At 41.0% G+C, this 27,515-nt stretch overlaps 1 protein-coding gene across 3 annotated transcripts in view; it reads left to right on the top strand.

Moving 5' to 3' along the window:
* FBXO11 (F-box protein 11) overlaps positions 1-27,515 on the top strand; it is a 170,676-nt gene that overhangs the window by 664 nt on the left and 142,497 nt on the right. The gene's annotated exons all lie outside the window — the stretch shown is intronic.

Below are 27,515 nucleotides of genomic sequence, written 5' to 3'. Positions count from 1 at the left end.
GTTGTGGGTTCTTCTCGGGTACGGGGGGGGGAACAGCGAATACAGCGCCCCCTCTCGGTTCCCCAGGGAGAGGGGAAGAGCGAGGCCCATGTTCTCTTTTTGCCATGGGAGGAGAATGCTTCCCCTTGTGTCCGGGACACGGTGTATCCCAGTAACTTGTGTTGACACCTTTCCTTTTATTCGCTTCCCCCTCCCTTCCTCTTCCTCAATCCCCTGCTCCTCTCTCTCGTCTTTTTGTAATGGTGTCTCATGGAGACAAGAACTGCTCCCCCTCCCTTTCCTCTTCCTCTCTCTCCTCCCTCGCCCTGCCCCAGTGTTTTTGCTGCGCAGTTTGCATTCAGTGTGGCTTTGGTTACCCGGGCCCCGAAGGAAAGATCAAGGGAGGGGTTGTGGGGTGGAATGGAAGAGAGAAATTACCAGACCTACTAAATACAGATGGCGTTGCTTTCGGGGTAGATCATCAGCCATTTGTTCGCTTTCCCCCTTTCCATTTGCTTTCTTTACTCCCCCCCCCCCCCGACATAAATATTTGCTCCTGGTGTCAAGCTGCAGCGGCTGGGAACTGAGGAACCTTCGCCTTTCTAGCGTGTGTGAAGGTTTCAGTTCTCTCCACTGTGCGTGTTGGTCCGGGGCCTAGTATAAAAATGTTGTCATACTGGAGGTAGGGAAGCACCATTGTCTGCAAGAACTAGGAATTAATCGTTGTAAGGATTCCTCTTTTCCTTCCGTACTTCCTTCTTTCTCCGTAATGGAGGCTTAAACGATAACCCTGGGAAAAAAATTAAGGTGGTGGGGGGAGTGTAGTGGGTATAGGGGGAGGGGAGAAGAAGGGTGATCGCTCGCTCACTGAGCTGCATAACTGTTGCCATATTAATTGGCTTGGTTTCTCTGTTGGTGTACTGTCGTCGCAGGGTTATTTTCTAAAGGAGAAGAACAGGGGTGGGATCCAAGGAGACATTTTGCATGTTTTGTCTGATGGGTTGCATTTTAATTTTTTATGCATCGGCTGTCACACCTATCGCATGATAAAAAGGCGAATGACCTGTGGTACGGTGGTTTAAGACGTTTAACCAGCCCCCCCCCCCCGCCGTTGTTGTCAGCGGAATGTCTTTTGTTTGAGTGTGTGGAGATAATACCTTCAATATAAGACATTATAGCTTAAGAAATACATTGTAATTCGGTTTAAGGGTTTTAAAAAATAGGGCTGAAATATCAACTTATTTAATAAAGAAAATGTATCAAGCTGAAATGCTTTTAATCATTTTTTTCCTCCGTTTCTTTCTATCCTCCCCCAAGGGGCAAAGAATGTTATCCAAACCAGATAGCTGAGTATTTTCAGAGGATGTGATGTCTTTTGCCCAATTATGGCTTTTGTGTAAACCATTAGAAATCTTTGTCCTGTTAGTTATGTAATTCCTAAACTAATAATGTGCAATTTTAAAAGGCTTGAAATTCATTTCCTCCTCTTGTGTGACCATGTATTGTGGGCTTTTGCTTTCATGTGTTCCCTGTGCATGGAGTAGGTTTTTAGGTATGAGCTTATGTGTTGATTGACAGTTTGAGGTAGCTGAGAGCGGTTTTGTAAAACCTGTGTTATGTATTGGAGGAGGGAAATATAGTTAAGGGTGCAAATTAAGTTACATTTGCTCATTACTGAAATTTGGATTGTAGCATAGCTACTCTGAATGTTAGACCTGGGACTGGCTGACATTGCTCAAATAAAACTGACTTGTCTCTCAAAATTGTCTCATCTTTAATGAAAGACTTAAAAGCTTGGCAATATTCAGTAGGGGTATTTGTGTGTATTTTTGATAGTGTGACTAACAGAACAAGTATAAAGTAAAACTAATCACTGCAGGTCAATTAAATGCATATTGCACAACCAGATAAATGAAAAATCTAGTATTCTCTGTATATCAAATAGGTCAGGGGTGGCCAACGGTAGCTCTCCAGATGTTTTTGCCTACAACTTCCATCAGCTCCAGCCAGCATGGCCAATGGCTGGGGCTGATGGGAGTTGTAGGCAAAAAATATCTGGAGAGCTACCATTGGCCACCCCTGAAATAGGTGAATTATTATAAAAGCTGGTTTAAGTTTTTTGGGGGAATAGGACATTCCTGCTGTTCTTTAATTACAAGAAAACACCAATACCTTTTGCAGATGTGCACAAGCCTGTATTTTTAAAGGCCAATCATAATTTGTTGGGTAAGAGTAGATGAATAGGTAAACGTGGAAAGGAATCATTTACTAAACTTAAGGGTTTTTTTGAGTTTTCCCATGGTGGTCCTAACTAAGCATAGGAAATGAATCCCATTGACAGCAATAGATTAATTCCAAGTTACTATATGTTAGGATTGTGGTGTCCAGGTTATTGACTTGTGACATTACATTGTTTTAAAAACAGGTAATCAAATAAGTAGGATTTTAATTATTATTAAGGTGTATAACTATTTTTTCTCTGCATTCTGTATTATTTGAATATAATAAGTTCAAATAAGTCAATTCATAAACAAGGTGCTAGAAGTTATTTGAGAAATATAAATTGAAATAAAAAACGTGGACATGCTTTATTATGGACATGGATTCTGGAGTGAATCACATGACTGGAAATTCAGGGTCTTTGTTGGTTCAGACTTCTTTCCCTGGTTTGAATGGGCAAGGGGTCACGTAAATATCTTCATCAAGAGCACTGCTTGCTGGCATTCCTGCAATAAGTTATATACTTATATATGTGTCTCATTGTGGGTCTGTGGTAAATGGATCCATATATCTGGTATGCTGTGTGAATAGAGATGTGAAGGCATGAATAGAGATGTGAAGAACACATTTCCCGCCATATTTTCTGAGGATTTCCCCCAACCCAGTTTTTTAAATGGAAATATTAGGAATTTTGTGGAGTATAAAAAAAATCCTATGAAATATTTTCATTTTTAGAATGAGTGAAATGCTTTTAAAGACAAGATGGGGCATGCTGTAGACATATACTACTCTTAAATCCAAGATGGATTCCTCTACCTAGGATACCTCATCTTCATGAAGGGAACATATCCAAGACTCTCATTGCTTTTCAGTTGTTGCATATATTCTGTTGTCTTTTCAGCATAACTTGTGGCTGACCTTTTTATCTCTCCTTCAAACCACTGCAATACATATGCCCACAGACTGGGTAAAAAGTATATTATTGTCTACTTTGCAAAAGGCAGAAAAGAGATCAGGAGGAGCTGTGGCAGAAACTGCACCAAAGCCTCAGAGGAAAACAGAAAGTTTCATTGAAAACTTAGCTCCCTCTAAGCAGACAAGCAATAGTTAAGGTATATGTGCTAAGATAGCATCGGGTGCATCACCTTGCAGTTTTCTTTTAAGTACTGAGTACAGTTGCAATTTTAGTTGTACAAAACTAAGGCATTTATAATGTCTGAATTCCATAAGTATATCAAATATTGCAATTTTATATGCTAAATAAGTTATAAATGATGCATTTTGTATTGTTAAGCAATATAATTATTTTATGTTTGCTAGGGCACTAAATATTGCATATTCCCAACATTTTTAACACCTCCTGCCCCTCAAAATTTCCAGAAATTTACACTTCTGTGTGTATGTATATTGAATATGGGCAGACAAGAGTTTTGTAAACATTCTAAAGAAGTGACCAATATGAATTGGAAGTGACCAATACCATACTGAATTTTTAAATCAGTGATACTTGTTTCCATTTGATTATCCTGGAATTGGTTTCCTGATGATTCTCAAAGGATCAAGTCTTTTGACTGCCATAGTATGCCATGGTTGGAAGATGCAGAAACTATTTTCTTTCTGTCTTTCACTCCCTCCCTGGTCCCAGACTGAAGAAATTTGGTTCCTAAGCTTTGCAGCAATACAGGTCATATTGGCCCAGCTTTTGATTCACATAGGTTAATTTGTAGTGGATTAAAGAAGATAATATAGTAGATCCTGCCATAGGTCTGAAATGTTGGAATTTGCATTTCGTTATATTAGACATAACAAAGTAGTCATGATTGAAGATTCAATTTGTGGAAAATAGGTTCATTTTTGTTTTGCTCCGTTCTAAGGTGAAGATTTAACAATGAATCTTTTTACTGTTAACAGTGAATTTTACATAAGGCTACTTTGGGTTGTTTGTTTTTTAGGTTCAGGTCCCGCAGATGCTAGCAAGTGTAGCCTTTTGGATTTCACTGAGACAGTGGTTGTCTGCATGATTGGGTGGTAGAAAGAGTACCCTCTGTATAGTTTTCACATTTAAAAGATTAAGAATAAAAATTAAAACATTTAGTAAAATAAAAATGTTTGTTTCCTCCTTGTCCAGATCAGAGATAGACATGTGCAGTGCGTGCATACTACTAACCATAATAGTTGGCACAGTCAGCTTTCTTAGCAGCATTTACCTGTTTGGAAGAGGAGAAAGTTCTGTCTTCCCATGTGCTGTAAATGTGAAACCATCTTATTGGTTGGTCATATGCATACTCTGTCCAGTGAGTAAAACTATGTGTCTCCACTACTGATGTATGCATAATCCTGTAGTTTGACTGCAGCACCCTTAATCTTATATAGTGACACAAACTTTCCAGAAGACATTAGCATGCTTTTTAGTAAAAAAGGATCAGGTCAGAAAGGTTTCTCCTGTATTCTCAGCAAATGTCACTGGCTTCTAAGTTTTGTAAAAAATTTTACAATCATCTTTGTGTTTGCAAGATCTGAAAGTAGAAATCTGTTTCTCCCTGTGTATCACTCTTGCTGGATTGAGTCACTTCTCTTTTTTTCCACCATGGAAAACATTTCTATATTTATATGAAACATATTCAAGAATACTAATTGCTTTATTTTAAGAGTGGTGAAAACCATAAATAAACTTTTCAAAAACTTGCTTGTAATATGTCTCATAGGATTGGAAGTTCTTGCAGATGCTAGAACTAAACTAGTAGAAGATGTGAATCAAACCTTTTACATACATCCATGCATCATTTACCTGAAATACTGCATTTATCATTAAGACCTGGTGTAAATATGTGGTAGAATGAAGTGGTAAAATGCTGAGATGCTAGATAAACTACATTACTTTAGACTGCATGTGGTGGATTCTAGTCTTTAATGCTCTTGCTTCTTGTGAATGGAAAACTGTCACAGCAAAGAAAATGGCTATTAGCCTATTTTGCTTGTTGTGCTGGCATTCGACTTACAGTACTTTTAAAACATAGGTGAACACTCAAAAATATGAAAACACATTTGTTGTTTAAAGCAGTACAGCCCATTCTACCACATCAACATTGTGTTACTGCATGAATTGATTAAGCTTCAATGTCACTTCCTTCTTACACAGTCATGAAACTCATATTTGGGCTGTGGTATTGCATGGGCTTGTTTATAGAAGTGGTCCATATATGCCAACTTCACAAATAAGTCAAACTCTTTTCTTAACCATGTAGGAAAAAAACAATGTGTGAAGTATATTCAAAGCAACGGGTTTTTGATGAGAAAAACAAGAATCTAGCATGTGTTACTTTCCATTTATAATGCAGTACTGGTTTATCATGCTTGAAAATCTTTTGAATTTTCATGCTAGAGTATACTTTAAAGGCTGGTTCATACACTCATCCAGCTGTCAGTCCTTCTCAGCATGCTCATAAATCAATGCATGATGCAGGGCCTCTGTGTTTACTACTACCAATGCTGGCCTGATGGGCAGTTATTTTGCCTCTTGATCATTTTTCTTGAGGAGGAAGAATTGTACAAATTGGGGCTCTGTGTAAGCCATTGGGTGCTTTCACACACGCTGAATAATGCAGTTTCAATCCACTTCAGTGACTGTTTACAAGCAGATTTTGCCATTTCATGCAGTAAAATCCAGTTGTAAAAATGGATTGAAAATGTGCTATTTGGTGTGTATGAAAATGCTCATTGTGTTACACTCTTGCTTATGTGTGTGATGGGTAGGCATGTCTGACTGTTCTTCCAGTATACAGAGTGCTTGGTGACTATGACTGGTGGAGAGCCAGTTTGGTGTAGTGGTTAAGTATGCGGACTCTTATCTGGGAGAACCAGGTTTGATTCCCCACTCCTCCACTTGCACCTGCTAGCATGGCCTTGGGTCAGCCATAACTCTGGCAGAGGTTGTCCTTGAAAGGGCAGCTGCTGCGAGAGCCTTCTCCAGCCCCACCCACCTCACAGGGTGTCTGTTGTGGGGGAGGAAGGTAAATGAGATTGTGAGCCGCTCTGAGACTCTTCGGAGTGGAGGGCAGGATATAAATCCAATATCTTCTTCTTCTATGAGCAGCTTAAATTCAAGAATTCTGGAATCTCATTTATACATATAATCCTAAATATGAGATCTGGAGTAGTGTACAGTTGATTAATTTAAGAAATTTTTATGCTATCTGCCTGGGATGATTTACAAAGTAAAATATAATAAAGACATACAATGTATTAAAAGCAGACTTCCTGAGGGGAAGGGAGTTCCATAAGTGAGGTGCTACTACTGAAAAAATCTTGTCTCTGGTTGCCACCAGCAACAAGAGTTGTGAAGAAGATCTAGGTTGACGGTGGACAGTAAAGGAGGAGGCAGTCCTTTGAGTACTCTGGGTCCAAGCTGTGAAGTCATTTTGCTAGTTTCTGCCTGATTTCTGTCCATTTTGAATTTGGCTTTTCCATTTTCTCAGAGAGTTTTGGATTTTTACATTGCCCTTTTTGTGTGATGCTTTGATGTTAATGTATATTGTGACAACATGACAAAGAAAGCTTTGACTCTCAAAAGCTTATACCCCCAAAATCTTGTTGGTCACTAAGGTGCTGCTGGACTCTAATCTAGCTGTTCTACTGCAAAACAACACAACCACCCTCTGAAACTAAGTCTGAGAGCATAGCATCTTAAAATCTAGAATGGTATATTTGAATTGGTTATAACGATAACTTCTTAGCTTCAGTCGCAGAAGAAAAAGGATCTAGGAACTGGCCCTGGTATTAAATTCCCACCTAAGTGCTTCATAATTTATTATCAAATCAATTTAATGACTTTTTGTGCATTCAAGATAGTTATAGTTGGGATCTATGTCTTTATATTACATTGGTAGAACTCTACATGGAAATGCATTATACAATGTATTTTTATCATATTAACATAGATTAAGAGTATGAATAAAAACTATCTTTCAGTATGCTATATGAAAAGTAAATAGAGTACCAAAGAATAAAGTGTGGTCAGAATAATTGTCAGAAATGTTGTCACTATCTTCACAGGAGCCAAGATGCTGTGTAGCTTTTCAAAGTTAAAATTTTCAGTATAAAGATGCTGTATCCCAACAAATCAAGTATACACAGTGCAGGAGCCTCCCCAGGACCAGGCAGTGATCACAGGGCCCAGATGTACTGTGCGGCAGCCTCCCTGGGGCCTGGCTGGCCAGCCAGAATTGCTGCAGGACCTGGAAAAATTACTGTCACCGTTCAGTTTGCACTTGATTATCCCAGATGGTGTGGTCTAATATGCTAATGAGTGTGTGACCTAATATGCTAATATTAGGGGAAGTGGTCTAATATGCTACTGAGTTCCTAGGGCGGCAGGCCGTGTGTGTGTGTGCCAGAGTAGGCTCTCCCCACATGACTTCAAATAGAAAAACAATTACTTGCATTAATTTTGCTGGCCTGAATCATTCTCCCTCAGCGGAGCACTGTTGTTTAAGTTGATAATTTTTTATGGCCTGTGAATGATGTTATAATATCCATATGGCCCTTGGCAGAAAAAAGGTTCCCCACCCCTGATTTAGTTGAATAGTTCAATTACCCTTTTCTGTATCTAAAATCATAATTCTGGAGGCTTTTTTGTATCTAAAATCATAACTTATGCTGGAGTTGCAATATTGTGCAAATATTCAATATTTGGTTATAGGGCTGATCAGTTTTTCTGAATATGTGGCATTATGCATTGGTGGTATTGAGTTAGCTGCTATCATTTATTTAGGAAATGTATATGACACATCTCTAGAGAACCCTCTTGAAGCTGTATTAACACTCAGAATGCTATCTTCTATTTCAGTGTTTTTCAAAATTTATACTTTCAGAAAATCCTTTCTACTTAGCTGTTGAAGAGCCTCTGCTCTTTCTGCATGTATTACATCAGGGGTGCCAAACATCTGGCCTGGGGGCCAAATCAGGCCCCCAGTAGGGTCTTACCAGGCCCTTGAACAACTGGCTGTCATCTGCTTCCTTCTCTCTCTCTCTCTCTCGCTTCCTTCTGCATAACAGCTTGCTTTGCAAGGCTTGCTCAATCACACTGGAGCTGAAGAGCAAAACTTCTATTTTTTTCCATTGGCTGAGGCTCCTCCCTTGGGAAGGAAGGGGGGGGAGGAAGAGCTTGCTTTGCCAGGCTATCACAATCACACACTAGAGCTACTGAGCCAAGCCTCTATTCCTTCTATTGACGGAGGCTCCTCCCACTCCTGGTCCCCTGGAGAAGGAAGGAAAGAGCCAAAGCTTCCTTTGCCCAATTCCCTGGATCCCATGGGAGAAATACAAAGAAAGCACTTTTAAGACCAATCTTTAATGGTGTTTGTCTGTGTTCTTTATAAAGTTTATATCTCTGCTATCTAATCTTAAATAGGTACACACATGGTCTGGCCCAACATGGCTCAGTCTGACAAGGTCTTATTTATGTCAGATCCAGCCCTCATAACGCATGAGTTTGACACCCCTGTTCTACATGTTCAGTTTATGCAGGGTACTGGTTAGGCATGTGAGCATCATAATTGCTTCATTTAAACTGGGAATGTGTTGTAATAGAAACCCAACACATTCCCTCCCAATACATATGGAAGGGAAAGATAGGTAGTGGGTGCAGAAGCTTGCCACTCGTGAGCTTCTTTTTGACGAACTGTAAGGGGTCCCTGCAATAGAGCTTGAAAATCTCTGTTCTAGTTATTATCTGAAATTTTGGCCGAGCTTTTACCCTTGTAAAAATGCTTAGGGTCATAACATTTAATTGACATTAGTTAGAATGAAAGGTTTTTAATCAATATGATGCAGTATGCCCCTGAATAAGTTTGCTTTTAACATGAGGAGGACATTAGGTGCTCTCTGAGTTGTTTCTGTATTCTTGCTCACATAAGGGCATGTCTCTTGTGACAAGGTTCCTGCTGACGTGCATACATAATCTTAAAAACAAGCGAAGTTATTTTTCTTTAATACAGGTATTATTTACAAACACATTTAGATAATTAATCAATTTATTTAATCAGATAGTGGCCCTAAAAATTCATGCTGAATGGAATGAGTTGAAATTTTGAAGTCATTGGGGGCAAAAGTTTTTTTTCCTGTTTTTTTGTGGGGGGAACAACAAACATTTCGGGAAAAACTGTACACATAATACTTGCTGTTAGGGACTTGCTGAAAAAAGTACACATAATACTTGCTGTTAGGGATGGGCATGAACCAGGAACTGTCACAAACTTTTAGGAGCTAAATGAACAGGTTTGGTTTGTGATGTTCGTGATGTGGTAGAACAGCCCCACAGTATTGTAGAGACACCAAACTCACAGGGGATCTCTGTCTGAATCCTCATGAACTTTAGTTCGTGAGCCAGTTCTGGTCTATCCCTACTTGCTGTCCTATCAAACCTAAACTAATTTTATTGCTTTAACAACAGAAGATACATTATTTATAACTTACCAAATAAAATAGCAATAGTTGAAATATTTATGGAATTTAAATGTTATAAATGCCTGAATTTTTTACAAGCAAAATTGCAGATCTGTCCAATGCTTAAGAGAAACTTTAAGCTGATGCACCATATTTTTGCTTATCTAAAAAATAGAATAAATAGGAGTCAAATGGAAAACACAAGCTTTGTGCTAAATGATGTAAAATGTATTATTGGTCAGGAAAAAAAGTGTCACATAGGGTTCAGTAATAATATCTGCACTGCTAAATGTAGTTTCAGTTCAATGCTGTCGTCTTCCTTCTGTAGCTACTAGTTGGAGAGACCTTAGTTTTCAGATTTTTAAAGTTTTTACCCTGACCTGGATAGCCCAGGGTGAACCCAATCTTGGAAGCTAAGCAGGGTCAACCTTGGCAAGTACTTGGATGGGAGACCTTCTTGGAATACCAGGGCCAGGAGGGCAGCAGCAAGCTTTATTCAGCTATCTCTCTGAATATACTCCATGTCCTCAGTAGTGGTCAGTCACTAGAGATTGCTCTGGGTTCTAGGTGCATGCACACATGTACATTTGCACATAAAAATACGAAAAAAGGAAGAAATTTTAAAAGTTTTCCTCTGAAGTTTTAGTGCAGTTACTGCTCCACCTCCTTATGATCTCTCCCCGCCCTGGTGAAGCTATTTGATAACCACTGTGGATATCATAGTGGTTTGTGAGAGAAGTGGAAAGGTCAGCCACAAGAGAAGAGTCATGTCCAAAGGGCCAGAGAAACAATGAAAGTCCTGCATGCTGCCTTCATGAAGATCAGGTGCAGAAATGCATCTTGTATTGAATAATAATAATAATAATAATTTTAAATTTATATCCCGTCCTCTCCACCGAAGCAGGCTCAGGGCGGCTTACATAGCATAAAATAAAGATATTACAATGATATAATAATAAAATATCCCAATTACATCATAATTATATTTCTTAATTTAATATACTATTACATTTAAAACTAACAGTTAAAACTAACAGTTTAAACCACAGATTAATTTAAGAGCTGTTTACTTTGTCTGTAAATGCCCACCTTGTCTTTAGAAATATTTTATTCATTCTATAAGATAAAACGTTTCATAGGAGCTTTTTCACTACTCAACAAAAGTTCTCATTTTCCCATTAGAAAAAAATTGGGAGGGAAGGCTTTGGAAAAAAAAATGGGTTTTTTACCCAGGTCTTCACATATATAATCTGGAATAATTACTCCTTGTTTAATGGTCCTGTATAGTATCAAGGCAGGTTTCAGGAAACGTTTGTTTTATAATTGGAAGAAACAGCCCTTTTTTTCTGCTTGCATTTGCTTTGCAAGGTAACAGTGAACAAGAATGAACTGAACTCAAAAACAAAAGAAACAATCTCCTACCTCTTACGAATGAATCTAATATTTTATATTTATAGCAAATTATGATTTAGTTCCTATGCAGCACTTGGGGTTCATTCCTTGGTTTTCTTTAGTGCAGTAATCTTTTTGCCAACAGCTCTCTAGTGGTGGGAGAATTCAGTAATGTTTCCGTTACTTAGTGGTTAAATATTTCCATGCCAAATAAATAAAATTATATATTTTTTAAAATGTAGTTTCGATAGTAAGCTTAAACTTTTAGAATTATATATACTCTGCTTGTTCTATTATATCATTTTAGATCAGTAGGTCCTGGTACAGATTGAGACTGAGCTTGTTTGGTAGAAAGGAGAAGTATTTGTAGAATGCCATCTTTATACACAGTTTCCTCTATCAAGCAAATATTTGTATTGCTTGTTTCTAAATACCAGACAACTTTCTCAATTTGTTTTGCCAGTTCATGCAAGACCTTGCACGGATCACAAGCAGGCACAGGTGGGGCATGGGGCTGGAGGGGGGTGGAAGAGAGTGTTAGTTAATACTATCACTAGTATTTAAAGCCTGGGAAGTTGCCTTGCAACTGTGTCATGCTGTTTTCAACAATTAACATGATACATTTAAAGCACAGGACTATTGCCAATGCAGAAGGATAATGAGCATACATATCCCCATTCTTACATTTAGAGAGTCAGAATGCAAATAGTGTGAAACATCCACTTACATAAAACAGCTCTGGGTATAATTTTTGCATGGTCGCCCATCAGAAACATGTCCAGCCCAGCTTGCTTCCAATAAACTGTTCTGTGTGGCCAAGGTAAGGTAAAGAACTGGGCACATTACCTCACTAGAGAAGCATAGCAGGCACAAGTGAATCAATAGAACATTATTTCAAAAAACAATGCAAAAAGACTGAGATGATAGATGTGCAGGAGCAGAGCAGTGGGCTTTAATAGTGGATATCTGGATCAGCGATAACAACAAAATTGAGATTCTGGAGGTACTTTTAAAAGAACTAATACATTTTTTTCACTGTTGATTGCTGTTTTCTGAATATTGGAAAAAAAGAAATATGAAAATAGCCAGCAATTTATTCTTTGATCCTAACAATGTCATTAACACCTCCTCTCCCCAAAACTAGAGCCTCTCAACATTTATTAATAATATAAAATACTTTCCCCCTGTTAGTCAAGTGTATTTAAATTGTCCTTGTCCTGGGATTTGGGGTAATAATTTGTCATGAATGATTTCAGTATCAATGATTACAGGAAGCCAAAGTAGAAGTTCTGACTTTATCATGTGGCCCTGCCATAAGCCAAGGGGAGCTTGTTATCCCAAGTAGCTGATTTTGGTTGCCGTTGAAGACAGCAGTTCTCCTGTACCAACCCTGAAGAAATGAATGGTGATTAGACAAGAGACCAGAGTTTTTCTGTTCATTTCGGTGGGGCTTATGCATAAGGAGTTTATAGTGGGTTGTCTCCCACCTTATTTAATGGGAAGAGGGAGGGGTACCATTTGGCTTTGTCCATTTCAGGCATTAACATATCTTGGACTAGTAGGGATAATAGTTCATATATTGTGATTATTTTTAATAGACTATATTTGACATCAGAGGACTCAACTATATATGATTTGTGAGTACTGTGATCTGAAATGTCTGCAATTTCTAAAAAGCAAATAGGGAATATTTGGATTGGATTCAGTGGTGGACATATTATCCCTTTAGTGCTGTTTCCATTGTGTGGGTCATCTCTCCACCACAGTGCTGTGTCCCATGGAGAAATTGAATAGAAGAAAAGTGCTAAACCTTCTTTCTCCCACACAGCAGTCTCAGTACAACCCTCCCTTAATTGGAATCCAGAGATATAAAATTTCTAGAAATTTTGAAGCTTTGGGGGAAAATCTTGTATTTCTCTGAAGTAAAATTGAAATATATGGAATACTTTACATTATTTATAGTCCACCTTTCTTATTGAGAGTCAAGGCAGATTACCCAGCATAAATTAGTATGATCAGCCAGATAGGACATTTAATAAACAATGCAATACGGTTTCGATTGCAGAAATCTGGAACTAAGCAGAAATATGAAACAGCTGAAACAAAACATAAGTATTTAAACATGACATACAGTATGTCACAGAAGTGAGTACACCCCCTCACATTTTGTAAATATTTAAGTATATCTTTTCATGTGACAACACTGAAGCAATGACACTTGGCTACAGTATAAAGTAATGAGTCTACAGCTTGTATAATAGTGTAAATGTGCTGTCCCCTCAAAATTACACAACACACAGCCATTAATGTTTAAATTGCTGGCAACAAAAGTGAGTACACCCCTAAATGATAATGTCTAAATGGGGCCCAAACTGTCAATATTTTGTGTGACCACCATTATTTTCTAGCACTGCCTTAACCCTCTTGGGCATAGAGTTCACCAGAGCTTCACAGGTTGCCACTGGAGTTCTCTTCCACTCCTCCATGATGACGTCACATAGCTGGTGGATGTTAAAGACCTTGCGCACCTCCACCTTCCGTTTCAGGATGCCCCACAGATGCTCAATAGGGTTTAGGTCTGGAGACATGCTTGGCCAGTCCATCACCTTTACCCTCAGCTTCTTTAGCAAGGCAGTGGTCGTTTTGGAGGTGTGTTTGGGTTGTTATCATGTTGGAATACTGGCCTGCGGCCCAGTCTCCGAAGGGAGGGGATCATGTTCTGCTTCAGTATGTCACAGTAGATGTTGGCATTCATGGTTCCTTCAATGAACTGTAGCTCCCCAGTGCCGGTAGCCCTCATGCAGCCCCAGACCATGACATTCCCACCACCATGCTTGATTGTAGGCAAGACACATTTGTCTTTGTACTCCTCACCTGGTTGCCGCCACACATGCTTGACACCATCTGAACCAAATAAGTTTATCTTGGTCTCATTGGACCACAGGACATGGTTCCAGAAATCCATGTCCTTAGCCTGCTTGTCTGCAGCAAACCGTTTGAGGGCTTTCTTGGGCATCATCTTTAGAAGAGGCTTCCTTCTGGGATGACAGCCCTGCTGACCAATTTGATGCAGAGTGCGGTGTATGGTCTGAGCACTGACAGGCTGACCCCCCACCCCTTCAACCTCTGTAGCAATGCTGGCAGCACTTATATGTCTATTTCCCAAAGCCAGCCTCTGGCTATGACACTGAGCACGGGCACTCAACTTCTTTGGTCGACCATGGTGAGGCTTGTTCTGAGTGGAACCTGTCCACCAGCTACGTGACGTTGCCATGGAGGAGTGGAAGAGGCCTCCAGTGGCAACCTGTGAAGCTCTGGTGAACTCTATGCCCAAGAGGGTTAAGGCAGTGCTGGAAAATAATGGTGGCCACACAAAATATTGACACTTTGGGCCCCATTTGGATATTATCACTTAGGGGTGTACTCACTTTTGTTGCCAGCAGTTTAGACATTAATGGCTGTGTGTTGCGTAATTTTGAGGGGACAACACATTTATGCTGTTATACAAGCTGTAGACTCACTACTTTACATTGCAGCCAAGTGTCATTGCTTCAGTTGTTGTCACATGAAAAGATATACTTAAATATTTACAAAAAGTGAGGAAGTGTAATACAGTAATACATACTATATTAAAACGATGCAGAAGTTACGCAGAAGGAGCATACTTATAGCAGCGATGATACATATTGTATATAGTAGAATAGTCCACTGCCTCTGCCCCTTTATCCAAACATCTTTCTGTGCCATTTCATTGCAGTCCTATTACTTGTGTTAGAAAGACCTCCAAGGTAATTCAATTTTAATAGTTTGCGGAAAGCTGAGAGAGTGGGAACCTTCCTATACTCATTAGCTGGGTCATTCCATATGGTGGGGACCAAAATAGAGGATGTATGAGCAGTTATTATTTGAAAGGTAGCACTGACAGAAGGCCTTTCTCAGATGAGCAAAGCTGTTGTGGTGGCATATCCTAGACCCATTCCAGCCTGGTTTTCACTCTGGTCATGGGGTGGGAACAGTGTTGGTCGCTCTCACAGATTATCTCCGGAGACACCTGGATTGAGGTGGGTCGGTGCTACTGTTGCTTTTACAACTGACAGCAATGTTTGACACGGTTGACTATGATCTGTTGGCTCACCGCCTCTCCGACATCAGAGTCAAAGAGACTGCCTTGTGGCGGTTTTCCTCCTTTCTCCAAGGTTGGGGACAGATTGTGGCACATGGTAAGTCGGTTTCCCAGTGGTACCCACTGGAATGTGGAATGCTGTGGCGAGCAATCCTGTCACTAATGTTGTTCAGCATCTACATGCATCCCTTCACCCAGTTGGTACAAAGGTATGGACTGGGACATCACCAGTAGGTGGATGACACCCAGCTCTATCTGTTGATGGACAGCCACTCATACTCTGTCCCAGAAGATCTTAACCAGGCACTGGAGGCTGTGGCTGGGTGGTTCAAACAGAGTCAGCTATAATTCAGTCTATCTATGATGGAGGTCCTGGGTGTGAGCCGGGGTGGAGTGGATTCTGGAATCAGGCTCTGGCTCCTCAGTGGGGCACCATTAGTGCTAGTGCCAAGAATTAGAACCCTTGGGATGATCTCAGATGCCTTGCTCTCTTTGGAGGCCCAGATAACCACAGTTGCCAGGTCTGTTATTTACCATCCTCGGCAGGTCAGGCAACTGATTCCTAATCTCTATGCTCAGGATCTCACTACAGTGACCCATGTAATAGTCACCTCCAGGGTAGATTACTGCAATTTGCTCTACATGGGCTTGGCCTTTAACCTGACCTGGAACCTCCAGCTGGTGCAAAATGCGGTGGCACACCTGCTGACTGATGCTTATATAGGTGCATACCCAGTTGGTGCTCCACCAGTTGCATGGGCTACCAGTTGAGTACTGGATCCATTTCAAGGTAATGGTGTTAACCTTTATTGCCTTTAACAGCCTGGTACCAGCATATCTAAGAAACCACCTATCTTCATATACTCCCCAGAGAGCCTTACACTAATGGGCAACATCTTCTGGTCGTACTTGGCCTAGAAGATGTACACTTAGCCTCATCTAGGACCAGGGCTTTTTCTGTCCTGCCCCCTCAAGTTTGCACTGGAGATCCAAACCTTGCAGAGCCTGTTGCAATTCCTCAGGGCCTGCAAAACAGAGCTGTTCTGCCAGGCCTTCAGTTGAGGCAGTGGTCATCACTGAGCATCAGTGTGGCCTCCCTGCCACATGCTGGCCCATCCATGAGTCCTATTTGGAGCAGTGACTGATTTTGACTTTCATTTGTCTTTATTTGCTCAGTCAGGGACCAGGTTTTTAAAATGGTTGCCATCTGAACTTTTAATTTGCAAATTGATCTGTCTGGTTTTATGTTTTAGCTAGTTGTTTTAGAACATATGTAATTTTTTTTATTCGTGATGTGACCCGCCCTGAGCCTGTTTCAAGAAGGGCAAGATAGAAATGTGAAATAATAAATATAGGAAGAGAGGTGGTCCTGCAGGTAGGAGAGTCCAAGGCCATGTGATAGCCAGCAGCAGTAACTGATGAGCAGCCAAAGGAGTATCTGAAGATCTGCTGACATAAAACACATAATTTAGCGTATAAAATGGTACTATTTGGCATATTTATAGAATTTAAAAGTATAAATAACTTAATTTCTATAAGAAAAATTACAACTGAACCCACTGCTCAAGTGCTGCACCTTTTAAGCTTCGATAGCGCATGTATATTTGCTGTCTGAAGCATCAGGAAAAATAAAAGTTGACAATAGAAAATAAATTCTGTGTTAAAAAAAATTGGACTCTCATAGAGATGCAATAGCTAAGTCCATCAGCATGTTTGAATATTAAGCTATGCAAGTTTATTTTTCCAGGGAAAAATTGAAAAATTCATGAGATGTTTTCATGCTCTACATTTAGAAAGAGTGAGATGTTTTGGAACAGGAGTTCCAAACCTTTTTGGTATGTTGACCCACAAAGCCAAATTTATTTGGTATTGTGGTTCATCCAGGGCTGTCCCAAGGTTTTTTGGTGCTTTAGGCAAACTGTCAATGTTTCCTCTAAGCTGCAGAATCTTGTGAGCAAAAATTCTACTTTGTGAGCTACTGGCATTAATGTTGTGAGCTTCTGCATAAATTAGTGTGCTCTGGGGTCATCCTTCGTGAACTAAGACAAAAATGTGTGAGCTGGAGGCTAAAAATCTGTGAGCTAGCTCACACTAGCTCAGCTTAAAGGGAACACAGCTTGGCATCCATCTGTGTCTGTTTGTGTGTTAAGTTCCATCAAGTTGCTTTTGACTTACGGTGAACCTATGAGTTAATTTTTTGCAAAACATCGTGTTATTAACAGCCATTTTCAGATCTTGCAAACTAAGGACCATGGGTTCCTTTATAGAGCCAATCTATCATGTTGGGATTTCCTCTTTTCCTGCTGCCTTAACGTTTCCTAGCATTATTGTCTTTTCCAATGATTCTTGTCTTCTCATAATGTAACGATTTTGTACCGTGGCTAACTGATAAATGTCATGTGAAGGGCACAGCCACCCCCATTATGAAACCTAAGCAGGTGGCATTGTGTTATACACAGCCTTTGCATGTGGCGATTACATCCCAGCCTTTGACCACCTTCTCCTTCTTCCTTACTCTTCCTAAGATACTTACTAAAGTACTTACTCTAGTAAACACCAGATCATCTTTTACTTGATCAACATGTATACACAGTGAAAAGAAATACCAGTTAATTGTATGACATGGAAGATACTGTTTCCAGGGTCAGATCTTGGTTTGCAAGATACAAAAGAAAACAATGGAAAGGGCAGGGGAGGCCATTAGGGAGGGCTGGCTTACAACCCACTTCCAAAGGGTTTGTGACCCACTTTGGGGTCTTGGCCCAGAGGCTGGGAAGCAGTGCTTTAGAAAACCAGGTTTTTCCCTCTCAAAATGAATGCGTATTTCTCCTCAGATTCTGTGACTCAGGTGGATCTAGATATGTGTCTGTTTTTGTTTTTGCTAATACCTAGGTGAGGAGTTGGTCTGGATTTTTATACAGGGAGTATTAGCTGTGCATGTGGCTTCACTTTGCTGCTTATTGGCTTTTTTTGCCTGCTGGTGGAAGAGATGATGCCACAATTCATTGTGTGTGGAATAATGGGAGATGTGATAAGAAGAGCAGGCCAGGGAAGGAATGACAGACATTTGTGAGCTGTTGCCATTTTTCCCCCCAGTTGAGGTGTTTTTGGTAACTATATTTGTAACTTGCCAGGCTATAAAATCCTGCTGTAAAATGCCAGGTCAGCCACAGGAAAAAACAGCAGCTATCCAGAATTTAATCCTGTATTACAGGGCTGACCTGGCATGTATCAATGAGGCTTGCCTGGAGAGGGGTTAACCTTTCCCAACTGTAGTCCTTGGGGAACTCAGTTTGGTGTAGTGGTTAAGTGTGTGGACTCTTATCTGAGAGAACTGTGATTCCCCACTCCTCCACTCGCAGCTGCTGGAATGGCCTTGGGGTTAGCCATAACTCTCACAGGAGTTGTCCTTGAAAGGGCAGCTTCTGTGAGAGCTTTCAGCCCAACCTACCTCACAGGGTGTCTGTTGTGGGGGAAGAAGATAAAGGAGATTGTAAGCCTCTCTGAGCCTGTGATTCAGAGAGAAGGGCAGGGTATAAATCTGCGGTCGTCGTCTTCTGCTTCCTCCTCTGCTTTCTCCTCTTCCTCTTCTTCCTCCTCTTCTTCCTTCTCCTCTTTTTCTTCCTCTTTCCTGGTGGGTGGGGAGGTGGTATCACTGTAGTCTATAAGGATTCTATCCTCTTATGAATCCACCCATTGCCTTAACAGTTTACCTGCCTGAGCTGACTGAGGTGGATTTAGGAGTGTTGTTGAGAACTCCTAGACTAGTTGTTCTGTGGGAACTTCAGCATTCATACTGAGGCTGTCCTGGGCATGGCCTCCATGACAACCATAGGCCTGACCCAGGTAATAACTAGTCCTATACATTGTGCAGGTCTCACTCTTAATCTGATATTTGGTTCTTGGTTGGGCTGAATGTGATCTCAGGGTGGAGGAATTGATAATGGTTCCTTTGTCATGGACAGTTCACTGTTTTCTCTGGTTTGGACTTACAGGGATATGGGAGATGGCTAGTGTGAAAGTACAGGAAGACATGGGCTGAATTCAGTAAAACAGATGCAAAAGCTTATATTCTGCAGTGGAGGTGTTGTCCAAGAAACAGTGCTTTTTTGCCATCATTGCATCTGCACAGCATAGGCCAATGGTCCTGTTTTAGGTGATTAGAGGCTTGTTGGGATATGGCCTGCAGAAGGAGGCAGACTGTTCAGTGACTCATTTAGCTCAGCACCTGGCAGATAAAATCTCTTGCATCCATCCATTCTGACTTGAATTCTACATTAGCAGTGGCAGGGTCAGATGGAACCAGGGTGCCTACTTGTCCAGTTTTTGGGGATGCTTTCCAGTTGTGTGAGGATATGAACAGGATCCTTGGAGATAGGAGGCCTGGCTCCTGCTTATATGACCCTTACCCTTCCTGACTACTTAAATCTGTGAGTTGGGTTTTTTGCTGATTGGGTTCAAGAGGTAAATAGTGCCTCCATGAGAGTGTTTGCCCCAGCCTTGAAACAGGCTATGGTGTATTCAGTTATAAAGAAGTCTACCTTGGACATTGGAGATTTCAGTCACTGTTGACCAGTCTCAAATGTCCCATTTTTGAGCAAGGTGACTGAGCGAGTAGTGGCCAGACAACTTTGAGCTTTCTTGGATGAGGTGAATTGTTTCCAGGGGTGTTAAACTCATTTGTTGTGAGGGCTGGATTTGACACAAATGGGTCTTTGTGCGGCCAAGCCATATGTGTCATAAAGTGTAATGCCAGGAAGCGAAGATATAAACTTTATAAAGGATACAGATAAACACAATTAAAGATATTATTTTTAACAAGATACATTCTTAAAACTCTAATGATATTTTGTTTAAAATGGAAAGGTGGGGAAAGGTGGCAATGCAGTCTTTAAAATAAAACATCAAGAAAAAGCGCAAGGATCACAGTAGAAAATAAAAATATAAAATGCTCTGAATCTAGGAAACATGGAATGGCTGGGCATTGCAAGCTTCTCCCCTCCCCTCCCAGGGTCTATTCAGATTGACAGCTCTCCAGTATAATATTGCTGTGGGTTCCCAGGATAGAATACTCGCTAGGCACCAGTTCTCAGGTCCATTCAGCATAGACAAGCTGGCTGAATACATCAGCCCTTTATTTGCAAGCAGCTTCAGCTGCCCACAAACACTGCAAAAAGTGAAACTGCCTTCCCTCGACTCCATTAAAATACATTGCAGCACAAAGTTGCAAGGAAAACATGGAATGGATTTTCCATTAAGGTCTCTGGGTGCATTTCGTGTTTTCCTTGTAGCTTTGCCAGCCCAGAAGCTGACAAAGGCAAGACGGAATGAGCTGGGAACATTGTTGGCAACCATGGAGCTTCAAAGCATGAGGTCAGGAGGGGGGAGAAAATTGCTGCGGGCCTGATTGAAACCCTGGGCAGGCTGGGTGTGGCCTATGGGCTGGGAGTTCGACAGCCTTGGTTTAGACCCTTTCCAGTCTGGTTTTAGGCCTGGTTATGGGACCAAACAGGCTTGACTGTCCTGATGGATGTCCTGTTCTGAGAGATAGACAGCGGAAGTGTTACTCTGTTGATTTTTCTGGATCTTTCAGTGGTTTTCATTACTATAAATCATGGTATCCTTCTGGACCATCTTTCTGACCTGGGGCTGTGAGGTACTGGAGAGTAGGTTTCAGAAAGTGGTACTGGGGAACTGCTGCTTAGCACCTTGGCTTTTGGTATGTGGGGTCCTACAAGGTTCCATCTTGTCCTCTGTGCTCCAACTTCAACATGAAACTGCTTGTTGAAGGCATCTGGAGATCTGAGCTGGGTTGTCCCCAAAACATGGATGAGAGGAAGTTCTGGTGTGGTTGTAGGATAATAATCAGAAGCTTAAACCTGACAATATAGAAATGCTATTGATGAGTGGGAGGTGTGACTCAGGATTTAAGGTGTCACATGTTCTCCATGGGGTTTTAGTCCCCTTGAAGGAATAGGTCTGTAGCCTAGGGTGCTCTTGGATCCAGGCATGTTGCTGGATAAGCAGGTGGCAGCTATGGCCAGGAGTGCTTTTTACTAGCTTCAACTAGGCAGCTGTGACCTTCTCTTGGCAGCAATGATGTATCCACCATGATCCATGTCCTGCATACATCTCAATTAGGTTACTTCAGAGTTTGTGCAGAATGCAAGAGCCAATATGTTGATTAGTCACAGGGACCATAACACTCAAGTCTCAGCCCATCTACACTGGCTTCCAGTTTATTTCAAAGTCCTGGTGTTGACCTTTAAAGCCCTATATGGTTTGGGACCAACGTACTGGAAGATCCCCTGTTCCCTTATGAATCTACTCAACTTCTATAGTCATCTTTGGATTCCCTATTTTGGGTTCTCCCACCTTCAGAGATCAGGTGGGGGGGCATACAAGGAGAGGGTGATCTTAGTCATGGCAAAAAACTCTGGAAGTCTCTCACTAGGGGGGCTCATTTGACCCTTTCTGTTGCCATCTTCAGCCTGCAAGTGAAGACTTTTGTTTTGTTTGGCATCTTTTGGGCAGAAACTGGGTATGGAAACATTTTAGCGTAAATTAGAAATTGTATGCATAAATTCCTATATGAGTATGCTGCATATATGTTATCTGCCCAGTATAGAAAATCAAGTGAACATATTGTATGAGCAGTGCCTGTTCGTATGCTATTTTTTATGTGTAGGTTCCAGGTCATAGTAGAGTTTCTAGGAATAGTGGGACAGAGTGAATAAACCTAAGGCAACTTGTATTATATTGGTACCATGTGTGAACTATCTTAATTAATAGTTTAAGACAGTGATTGCATGTTGTGGCTGATCTACATTTTATACCCCCAACCCATATACTTATAGCTGCTTGTCTCTGTGTGTGTAGCTGCTTGTATTTATGGTCTCTTTTTGAGCGGTACAGAAGATTATATTTGTGCTCAGAATTTATAAATTGAATTTAAAAACAAATTTAATTCATGATTTTGACAGTGAAAAACTTTTGCCACAGACCACAATGATTTACATTATCTAACAATTTATGTAAGCAAGATTGTGCTTTAGTAGGTAAGGAGCCAAATTTAGTAAAGGAGCCACATTGTACTTCATAAATCAGTAATGGGTTACAAGAATGTACATGTGAAGTTACTGATGGTGTGCCAAGAGCATGGGAGGAGTTAATAAATATATCGTTTGCAATTTCTTGCAGTTAGTACTATTAGCTATTTTGATTCACTGTCCACTGCAGCCAAATCAGTAGCATAGGGAAGAGCCTCCATGCTTCTCCAAAGCCAAATGTGTCCTGGGAAGGTAACTGTGGAAATTTTTGACAGTAATAATCCTTTGCCATGTCTCCTTACACCCTGACATATTGCAACCAATAGAACTGTAGAATACAGATGAATTATAGAAGAAGGGTGCTGATTGGTTAAATTAAAACTGTCATAAGTTGTAGCACAGACAGGCAAGACAAACTATAGCTTGTGTAATCACTGCAACTGGGTACAATAGTCATTAATAACTTGCTTAATTATAGCCTACTTCAATTGAATATAGGATCTGCACTCAACATTTCAGCTAATGCCTGTTGTTTGGAAAGCTTTACATAGCTGTATCATTTTACCAAGGTCATTTATTATAAAGGGTATAAAACTTCCTTAAGATTCAAATGAAAACCAAGTATTTTGAGTTTACAACCTTGTTTTTTAGTGGAGCATTTTTAAAACCCTTAGTGTTGGCCAAGTATACTGGGCTTTGCTTAAAACTTTTTTTGTGTTTGTGAGATTAAGGTTTTTATGTTTGAGAGATTGGGGTGGAGGTGTTCAGTTCATTTCTTGCTGAACTCTGTTAATACAGCTGGCTTAAGTGCTGGAAGGCTGCTGTTTAAAGCAGTATTGTTTCTGAAACTTCCTTTGATGGGAAAGGGATCTCTTAAGAGCTCTGAGCATGAACATGCTCTTATGTACAGCTCTTAGCGCTAATTTTAATTTGACATTCACAACCAGTACTTCAAATGTGTTAATTACTGCATTGAATGCAACACAATTTAGCATTGAATATAAATATATTTCATAAAATTAAGTGGCTATTTAAATGTGTCATTAAGAATTTCTCAGTTGGCTCCCTGACCTGGATAGCCCAGGGAAGCGCGATCTCAGAAGCTAAGCAGGGTCATCTGTGGTTAGTACTTGGATGGGAGACTGTCCTTGAAATATCCAGTCGAGAGGACAGAGTCAGGCTTTCAGTCACCTCTCTGAATATCTTACAGGTCCCCAGTAGGGGTTAGCTGCTAGAGGTTGACATGACTTCTAGGTGCACCCCCCCCCCAAAAAAAAATACACAAAAATAATTTAAAAAGAATTTCTCAGTTGGATAAGTTCGCTGTTCTCCCTCTGAGGTGGAGGCCATCTCTGTGGGTGATTTCCATCCATCCTTTAGGAAGGCAGGAAATACTTTTTTATACTTCCTGTTGATGCCTTTGGAATAATCCTACCTTCTGTTCTTTTCCTGCCTCTATAGGGAGAGCAGCTTTGATTAGGCCTTGGCTTTATCTAACTCTTAAGCTCTAGATTTTTCTTACTTATTTTCCCTCATAACTACTTCTTTTAATTATTTCACTGTTCTTCCTTGTATTCTTATTCATTTTGATGAACAAAATCTGCTACATTTTTCCTCAGAGGAGAATGTTCCTTCATGTTCTGTGTTTCCTTTCTATATCTTACCACTTTTCTCCCTCCCCCTCTCTCTTTAGATGCCTACAGAGGATCAATACTTTTTTGTACTTTGCAAGTGCTCCTGCATAATATTTTTTCTCTCACCAAATGGTGGAGGCAGAACACTCAGACACCTTTCTGACTGATGAGGAGTCAAAGCCATCTGCAGCTGTGATTGCTGTGTGCTTTTTAGGTGGGGTCGACATGCCTTCGCAGCTTGTTGATGCCGTCCATCTCAACAGAGCCCAGCAGTCAGCGATAGTAGTGGCCAACTGACAGGCCAAGAAGCGCTGTCTACTTTTCATGTGGGGCCAACATGCCTTTGTGGCTTGTGCTGTCCATCATGACAGAGCCAGCAGTCAGCGGCGGCAGCTGAATGACAGGCCAAGAAGCGCTGCTTGCTGGTAGAGCATGCCAGTCCTTCAGGTCTGTCAGTAGCTGGTGGTGGCCATTTTGGAGGCTTGGAGTCCGCATACACGCCATTCCCTCCACACCAACTGACCCTGACACCATTGCAGTCTGTTGGCCTGTTTTTAAGGCTGGACAGAGCTTCCACTACAGCCTCCATCACATTCACAGCAACAATTGTCTGGGCCCACAAGGTTATCCAGGTCTTGTCAAAGAACAACCTCTGCCTCCTTGAAGGCACTAGCAGAGGGTTGAGAGCTGCCTTCTTTCTAGTTGATGCCACCTTAGCTTAATGTTCATTTCTGAGGCCATGACTTCCAGCACTGTGACTAGGAGTTTGAGTGCTTGGCCTGCAGATATGCTTTCTAAATCCATGGTATCTGTCTATCCATTCCAGAGTGATAGTCTCCTTGGTAACTGCCTTGGTAGATTTCTGACATGACAAGAAACAGACCATGCCCCAGTATATCTGTCATTTCAGTAGACAGGGAAATCACTCCTTTTGTGCCTAGCACTCCTTGTCCAAGTTTTGGTCTGCCCCTGTCTCCCCCCCCCCCCGCCCCTCCCTGTGGACAACATGGGCCCAATCCCAAGCAAGCATGACAGCATGTCCCTTCCAATGGGAGTCATGTTTTCAGTGTTCTTTCTGGTCTGGAGATATTCTCAAGAAGACTCATGGACCCTAGATGTCATTGTTCATAGCTACACCATTAAATCCTCTAACTCCCACTGGAATGATTCAGTCTCTGGTGTCCAAGGTCTACGCCAAAGAGTAATCACTGAACAGGCCATACAATATTTTGTCACATTTGAGTTATGCAGCCCATTTCCCCTTCCAGAGTAGGATGGGGGAGTATATTCCATTTTATTCACAGTTTCAAAAAGGAATGCCAGTTGGAGGACTAGCTTGGATCTCAAGTTTCTCAACAGGTTTGTTAAACTTTATGGCTTGCTCAGGGAATCTTTGAGGTCCATAACAGAGGCCCTTCAACTCCAGGTATTTTTTTACTTCTGTAGTCCTGACTGATGCCTAAAATCCTGGTAAACCTGATGCCAGTGAGGGGTCATTCTCCTCTGAGTACAGGAAGACATCTTGCCCACCACACTGCATCGCTCATACTAGGGCCTGTTCTGCCACATCTATATCTACTTCATCTTTTCTTGCTGCTTTACAGTTCTAGCTATTATGCTTGTTGCATATTATCTGGCTGTTATTACTGTTATTACCGTTTAATTTTTTTTGAGTAAGGTTGTTAGTCTAGAAACTGCTTCTCGGAGTATCCCAATTGAGGAGATCTGGGTGCTCTGGGGTCAAGGAAGAGGAAGAAGAATTATTCTATTTCCTTCCTCCCTGACAAGATGGTGGAAAACACCCAAGATGTCCTCCTGTACTCAAAGGAGAATGACCCCTCACGGTAAGTACCAATGGTCGTTCTACATGTATGCTGAAACAATCTTCTGTTAGAATTGGAAGAGTCAAAAATTTGGGTAAAGATTGGAGGAAGGAATATCAACAATCTTCAATATGCTAATGACACAACCCTCCTCTTGAAAACTAAAGAACTCAGCAACTGTTTGCGAAATAAGAAAACTGGGGCTAGTTCTGAAGTGTAATCTGAGTCAATATTTAATTGTTATAATTCAGGCTTTCATCTCTATGAGTCTTTGATTAGTCTTCAAACAAATGGCCGTATAGGGCACATATGGGGGAAGGCTTAGTACTTTCCGCTAGAATTCAGGTTGAACTTTTCCTATATCCTTCTTGATGGTCATACTCCAAATTGGGATCCCATACAACAATTTGGCACTTGCAGTTATGGTTAAAGACCCTAAGAGCAGCAGAAACATATTGATTACCCTTAGTATGGTAAAAGTGGGTAACTGCAAGTGTGTTGCTATTAACAGATTTAGTCGTTTTCTTTTTATGGAATAGAAACATCAAAATAACAGTTGACAGTGCAGAGACTGATCGTGTGGAAATATTCACTTTCTTAGGATCACTGATCAACCAAACTAGGGAATGCAGTCCAGATATAAAACATCAATTCACACTGGGGGTGACACACCAATGATAAGCATGAATTTAATATGGAAGAGCAAGGATATCAGCCTTGCAACCAAATGCAGATTAGTCTGTGCTATTATTGCAAAAGTTGGACCATGAAGAAGCAAGATAGGAAGAAAATTGACTCATTTGAGCTGTGGTGCTGGAGAAGGCTTCTGAGCATTCCTTGGACATCAAAGATGACAAACAAGCAAGTATTGGACTGCATAAAACCAGACAGGCCATTGGAAGGAAAAATCACAAAACTGCAACTGACTTATTTCAACCATTAAAAGGGTGATTAACATGTGGAATTCACTGCCACAGAAGGTGGTGGCAGCTACAAGCATTGCCAGCTTCAAGAGGGGGTTAGATAAAAATATGGAGCAGAGGTCCATCAGTGGCTATTAGCCACAGTGTGTGTGTGTGTGTGTGTGTGTATATAATTTTTTTGGCCACTGTGTGACAGAGTGTTGGACTGGATGGGCCATTGGCCTTATCCAACATGGCTTCTCTTATGTTCTTATGCTCTGGGCCACACTCAAGGGACCTGTTCCCATTAAGAAGCTTCCCTCAGCATCAATCTTTTGGAACTGTGTGCAATTTGTCTGGCTCTTCTCCACTTCCAAGACCATCTGTCTTGATTGAACATATGAATATGAACAGCTGGCACCCTTCTTCCCTCCGCCTTGGATATTCTGTTTTAAGTTCCTTCTCCCTCCTCCCAGAAAACGTCCAGGTACAGAAAATTAAGCCATTTTAGACTCCCTTTTATTCTGGTTTATTCTGGTTTTTATCTTTTAAACTTGAGAAAGGAGGACACTCCGGACCCACCCTAGTTGGAGCGTCTCTGTTCAGCCTTTTACACTTCCTAAAGGGTGACTGACTGCCAGTCCCCATGTTCATTGTTCTTCCACTGTTTATCTTTACCTGTATGGTTTGTTTCATAGGGCTCTGTAAGCCTTATTGTCTGTCTGTTTGCCACATAATGTGGACTGTACTCAGATGCAGAAGTCTCCAGGCTGAGTGTGGGCTCCTCCTCTCCCCAGAGATGGAAAGTGCAAACAGTTTCCTGCTTCCAGGGATTGTGGGAAGAGGAACCCAAGCATATCAGTATGTCTTCCTAACCCTCGAGAAGAATGAACCTTCATGGGAAGTCCAGTGTTTTGATCTGTTTTTGTCTGCTTTTTTAAAAATTGCCA

The sequence above is a fragment of the Heteronotia binoei genome, chromosome 1 (assembly GCF_032191835.1).
Source record: "Heteronotia binoei isolate CCM8104 ecotype False Entrance Well chromosome 1, APGP_CSIRO_Hbin_v1, whole genome shotgun sequence".
In the NCBI taxonomy this organism is placed as follows: Eukaryota; Metazoa; Chordata; class Lepidosauria; order Squamata; family Gekkonidae; genus Heteronotia; species Heteronotia binoei.
This window is presented reverse-complemented; position numbering and strand designations above follow the sequence as displayed.